Below are 6,000 nucleotides of genomic sequence, written 5' to 3'. Positions count from 1 at the left end.
GAACCTTCTATTAAGTAAATATAAGATTCTTTGATTGTTAATAGCATGACCTGCTAGCTAGCGGCGGAGCTTGAAAAAGATTGCAAGCGCCAAACTAAGAAAGAAGATTACAAGAAGCTAAGCTTAGAGAAGATTGTAGAGAGGCCACGGTTCCTATAGACAGGAGGGTCGGAGAGCAGGAGGAGCCACGGCCCACTTTGGTCTCGAAGAAGCTCCACCCCTGCTGCTAGCAGATAATGAAAAAGTGCACTGCGTATTACCTCAACAACTAATACTTTCAGGTCGATCGATTCAACAAATACATCAGGTGGAGCGCGGTAGCATACAATTCTTGATCACACTACTACAAAAATTGGACCGATCAGGAACCCCACACGGTCACGAAGTCATAAGTCACGCGTTTTTTTCGCGCGAAATACGAGCGCTACGCGGTTTTTGGCACTCGAACTCGAAACCTGTCGGGTCGCGCGATTCCTCCCCACCATCACACCAGAGAACGACAACCGAACATGGAGCATATGTAATTCTTTTGATATCTGCAATCCGAAACTTCAAATGATTATTTGGGCATCTAAATGACCTCAAATGAAAAACTTTTCAACTACAAAGTTGTAAATCTCGTCGAGGGCTACAATTTTCATACAAACTTTATCCTCATCCGACTTCGTATGAAAAAGTTATGAATTTTTAAAAATAAGTTATTATCTATTTCCACAGGTCCTGTAAAAATATGTTCATTCTTACAGACGGTTCACATAAGGAACCACCTGTAAAAATGTGTGATAGTTTATCTTTAAAAATTCATAACTTTTTTATACGAGGTTAGATGAGGATAAAGTTTATATGAAAATTGTAGCCCTTGATGAGATCTACAACTTTGTAGCTGAAAAGTTTTTCATTTAAAGTCATTAAATGCCCAAATAATTATTTGAAACTTCAAACGATTATTTAGATATCTAAATGACTTCAAATAAAAAACTTTCAACTACAAAGTTGTAGATCTCATCGAGAGCCAAAATTTTCATATAGATTTTTTCCTCATCCGATTTCATGTTCAAAAATTGTGAACTTTTTAATGAATAAAGAACCGCCTCTGAAAATGACCATTTTTACAGGCGGTTCCTTATATGAACCGCCTGTGATAATAATCTATTATCTCAGGTGATTTATATAAGAAACCGTCTGTAAAAATATATTTTTACAGACGGTCCGTAACTGCAGGAGGCTATCATCAATTGTTTAGATAATTTTTCAAATAAATCACCTATAGAAAATTATCTTTAAGTATGTTGAAAAATAGGTTTTTATAGTGTCACTAGCCGATGAAGATTGATCAGCATGCATGCAGTACTCTCCTTGCGATCGACGTCACATGCATCTTGTCTAGTAGTAGCTTGTTTTAAGCTGCTGCAGCTTTCTCATCTGCATGTGCTGTACGATCGTGCACATTCCGCTCCATGCATGCATGAAGCAGGCACAGTATCAATCGATTGTCAGAAGAGAACTCGATCAGAAGCCAACGCATGATCCCATCAAGTAAATATACTACGGAGCTAAGATTCTGCGGCCTCTCAGTCCATCTGTTACTGTAGTGTACTGTAACAACTGTAGTAGTACTGTAGCAGTGGGCCTATAGTATTGGTTATACATATGTATATGTGTACATATACATACACATATATATGTAATTTTTTATTTTTTAGGAAATTCTAGAAAAATATCGAAATAAATATTAGTTATATTGATAAATCGACTAAAAAAATCTAAAATGCAAAGAAAAATATCTAAAACTCAAAAATATGAAACAAATTTTTTTAGGTTAGTATTACTTTTATCTACATGTTAAAATTATATGCATACACAAAAGTACTACTGTTTTCTCTATAATTAATTGAATGTGTTAAATATTGATCAATTCATAGATAAATATTGAAATGTACAAAATTTGTGAACCTAATTTTTTAATCTTCTTTTGTCATGCTCTGTACAGCAAAATAAAAACGAACGTACCATAGACGCGTCAATAAGACTAGTTATTATAACATAACCTAGCTTGCTCAGTCACCAACGCAATGAGCAGAGTGTTCCTTCGTGATGAACTTTGGGTGTGATGGTTTCTGACAGGACCTTAGCTCGATAGATGCGTATAATCTTAGAGAAAAATATGTTTGGTTATCCGTATGTATTGTTTCAGTCTGGTTCAGCAGATGTAAATGTACGTCCATAGCTTGGTCTAGCATGCATCTGTTCATGCAGGTAAAACCACTTACTAGTATCACAAAATCACCTTCATACGAGTAAATAATCATATCCTCAACTCTTGCATCCGCTCATGCAACCTCAAATTTAGTTTACTAAATAGAAATTCAGCACAGCATATCCAAATAGATACAACCAACCGAACACTTTATTTTCAACAAATATGACTATGCTCAGCCTATATATATATGATCCATGCATGCAAGCAAGATACCATACAGGCAACCAGGGCACGCCCACTAAGAAACAAGGGTGTACATATGTACAACTAATTTTTTGTAAAAAAAAATCTATATGTAGTATTCGTTATGTTATTTGTCCAATAGAGGGATAATCCACTGCCACGCACGAGCCATGTCTAGCATAGCCCACTACCACACGCATCGTGCAGATGCACCGACGTCCCATGACTCACACAGCCCACGCCCCATTAGGCCATCCCCCAATCCCCATGACGCTAAGACGACTGAGTCGCTGTCTCGCTAACCCAAGAGGGCATGAGGACGATTCACTATTACAAAATATATTTTTCGAGACACCTAGGGTCCATTTCTATAGGCGGTATATATGACAAACTGCCTGAGTAGTAGATTGGGGCTCTTTGCGATTTCAGGCCGCATGTGGAAATTAATTTCCACATGCAGTTACCATCTTTGAAAATAACTCTATTTCTACAGGCAGTTCACATAAGTAATCACCTGTGGAAATATTTTATTTCCATAGATAGTTACTTATATGAACCACTTGTGATAATGGAGTCTATTTTTACAGACGGTTCACATAAGGATCCATCTGTAGAAATACGTTATTTCTATAGGTAGTTTCTTATGTTAACCAACTATAGAAATGTGTCATTTACACAGGTAGTTTACATAAGGAACTACCTCTAGATACTAATTTTTAAAGACGATTCTTTATGTGAACCACCTATGATAATCTCTCTATAAACAATGCCTCCTTACAGAGAGCTATATTCAGACAGAGCTCGTTGTGCCTGAACAGAACTGCTCAAAGGTGACTGCGAGTTTTGAACATAGGGGGAGGTTTTGTTTTTGAATTTCTTGGAGGAGCCATCTAAGGTGAGGGTATCTCATCCCTGGCTAGCATCTTTTTGAAGTTTAGATTTAGATTTAAGGTTTAATTAGGGTTTAGATGTGATATAGAGATGCTTATAGTTCTAGCCATTTAGATTCTCGAATTAGCTAATGCTAATACTGATTAAATTATGTAGATTCACATTATTCTAGCATTATATTTAAAAAATGTAGCTAGAATTTGATGTTTTTAGTCTCTAGGAGGTTTTATTATGAATAAAGATTATTTGATATATCTAGATCTAGATCTAGATGTAGATGTAGATGAAGAGAGAGTAATGAATCCATATTGGTTTAAGCCATAAATTTTCATCAATATAGATTCAATTACGTAGATATATTATAATCATAACAAGCCTAATTTTTTCTTTTTTAAAAAAATCTTTTTATTATGATTTTCTTATTAATTAATTTATGTACTAAATTTTATGGTTAAAATTAAAGATGGACAGAGCATGCATGGATATACAATGCATCAAGATATGAACAAATATATATCAAAGGATTCTCTATTTTTATTGAAGCTACCGAGAAGAACGCTGTGACTAAGAAGACAACGGAAATACACTGTCCATGCTATAACTGCAAGAACAAAAAATTGTGAGACAAATCAAGCATAATCAAATCACACTTGATCTTGAGAGGTTTTGTAAAGGATTACACATGTTGGTCCAAACACGGTGAAAAACGTACATGCGAATCAAACGATGATATCGTTGCTGATCAAGTGGATGGTGATGATAAGAGAGTCAAAGGTGAAACTGATGTTATGATGGATGATGATGATGATTTTGATCTGGAGAAATATTGCATCACGTAGAATCTCATGTTTTAGGGACGTGAGAGGTTTAGATAATTTTGCGGCGTTACAGAAGGCATCGAAGAAACTTTTGTATGAGAAATCAAAGAGCTGTGAAAAGTAGTTTATGGTGTTGCATTCAGTGCTTGAACTTCTAAGGTTGAAGGCCAGCAATGGATGGTTCGACAAGTTTCTCGGATCTGTTGAGCCTCTTGGCAAACATGCTTTCGAAGCCTAACTCATTGCCCACCGCCACTTATCAAGTGAAGAAGCTTATCTACTCATTGTCATTGGATGTGCAAAAAAATACACACATATCCAAACCAATGTATCCTCTACCGTAAAGAGTATGAAGCCTTGGATAGATGCCCGGTGTGTAATACGAGTCGGTACAAGAAAAATAGTGATTATGAGGATGAAGATATTTCTGCCAACACGACGAAAAAGAAGAGTATTGCTGGTTGTGATAAAAAAGACATTTCTTCTGACGCGGAGAAGAAGAGAAGAAATCCTGCCATGGTGATGTGTTACCTGTCAGTGATCTCCCGCTTGTAGTGTTTGTATTCGAATCCTAAGGACTTTGAATTGATGCGTTGTTATTTCGATAAGTGCAAGAAGAATGGGACTAAGTTTTAACACTCGGTCGATTTAGCTAATGGAGAAAGTTTGATATCATGTATCCATATTTTACTAAATAATTAATAAATATAAGTTTCATTCGGAGTATGGATGGAATGAATCATTTTCTAAGCTCAGTGATCTCCCTCCCCCGACCTGTTCTAAGCTCCGCGACGAAGATACCCCTCATTCACCCATTGGGAACCGCTGTCGAGAACCGTCGCTTGAGCGTACCTCTAAATTTTAGACATAAAAGAATGCGTGCAATCAAATGCACCTACTAGAGGAAAGTAGAACTCGTTCTGTTTACCAACTCGCCACAGCCTCATGATCCAGGCATTCCAGCTTAATTTCCAATCTGATGGAGCCATCATCACCGGAGTGCCCGCCCAATCGCCTTTTCAGGGCAACACTGTTGTTCGTCTGACGGCTAGCAGGCTAGCTACTATAGTATCTAGCTAGGTGTGGTCAGATTGGGCCGGAGACAGATGGAGATGGGCTACTTGTTGGCTTTCTCCCTCTCTCTTCCATGCCCCCAGCTTTTTCTACCATCTCGCGCGGCGGCACACACCAAGAAATTGATCGAACGCGGAGATGAACACACAATTTTACCTTCTTAATCTTCTAGTCGGAATTTTACCGCTGTTTTCCTCTAAAAGTATCACCACCCTGGCGATCAATGATTTTCCCGTTTCTTTCTCTTTTCTTTTTCTTTGACAAACACGCTACCAATGAGTCCCATTTGTGTAAAAATGGAAAATTATACTGCTGCTAGCCAGCAACTGCGGAAGCATCGTGAGTACTGTAGCAATCGCAGTCTGGCCTAAACAAGTGGATTTGGATCCTCTGCTCAAGCCAGAGGGCAACAGTAAATTGTGTTTGATACTACAGTTAATAACATTATCTCTGACTTTAAATACTGTGTAAATTTACCATTCATTAAAATACTATCACATTTACTGTTTGTAATGTTATTATATCACTAAATCTTATACGTCCGTACCAGATCCAACTACAGTACCGCAACTTCAAACCCTGTGAAGTCAGGGATCCAAATGCTAAACCAGTCGATCTAGAGCGTCCGGCCCGAAAAGTAGTGTGCCGTTTGGTAATGTTTGGGCAAGGTTGGGTATTTAGATGTCGGCTCCATGTTTAAGGCTGAAAGCGCAGATGAGCAAGATGGGCCTGAAAGAAGAGTGCAAAACAAGGAGCCTCGTGAGATGCTGTACT

The sequence above is a fragment of the Phragmites australis genome, chromosome 5, assembly GCF_958298935.1.
Source record: "Phragmites australis chromosome 5, lpPhrAust1.1, whole genome shotgun sequence".
In the NCBI taxonomy this organism is placed as follows: Eukaryota; Viridiplantae; Streptophyta; class Magnoliopsida; order Poales; family Poaceae; genus Phragmites; species Phragmites australis.
The sequence above is the reverse complement of the archived record's forward strand: the minus strand, read 5'-3'. Positions refer to the sequence as shown.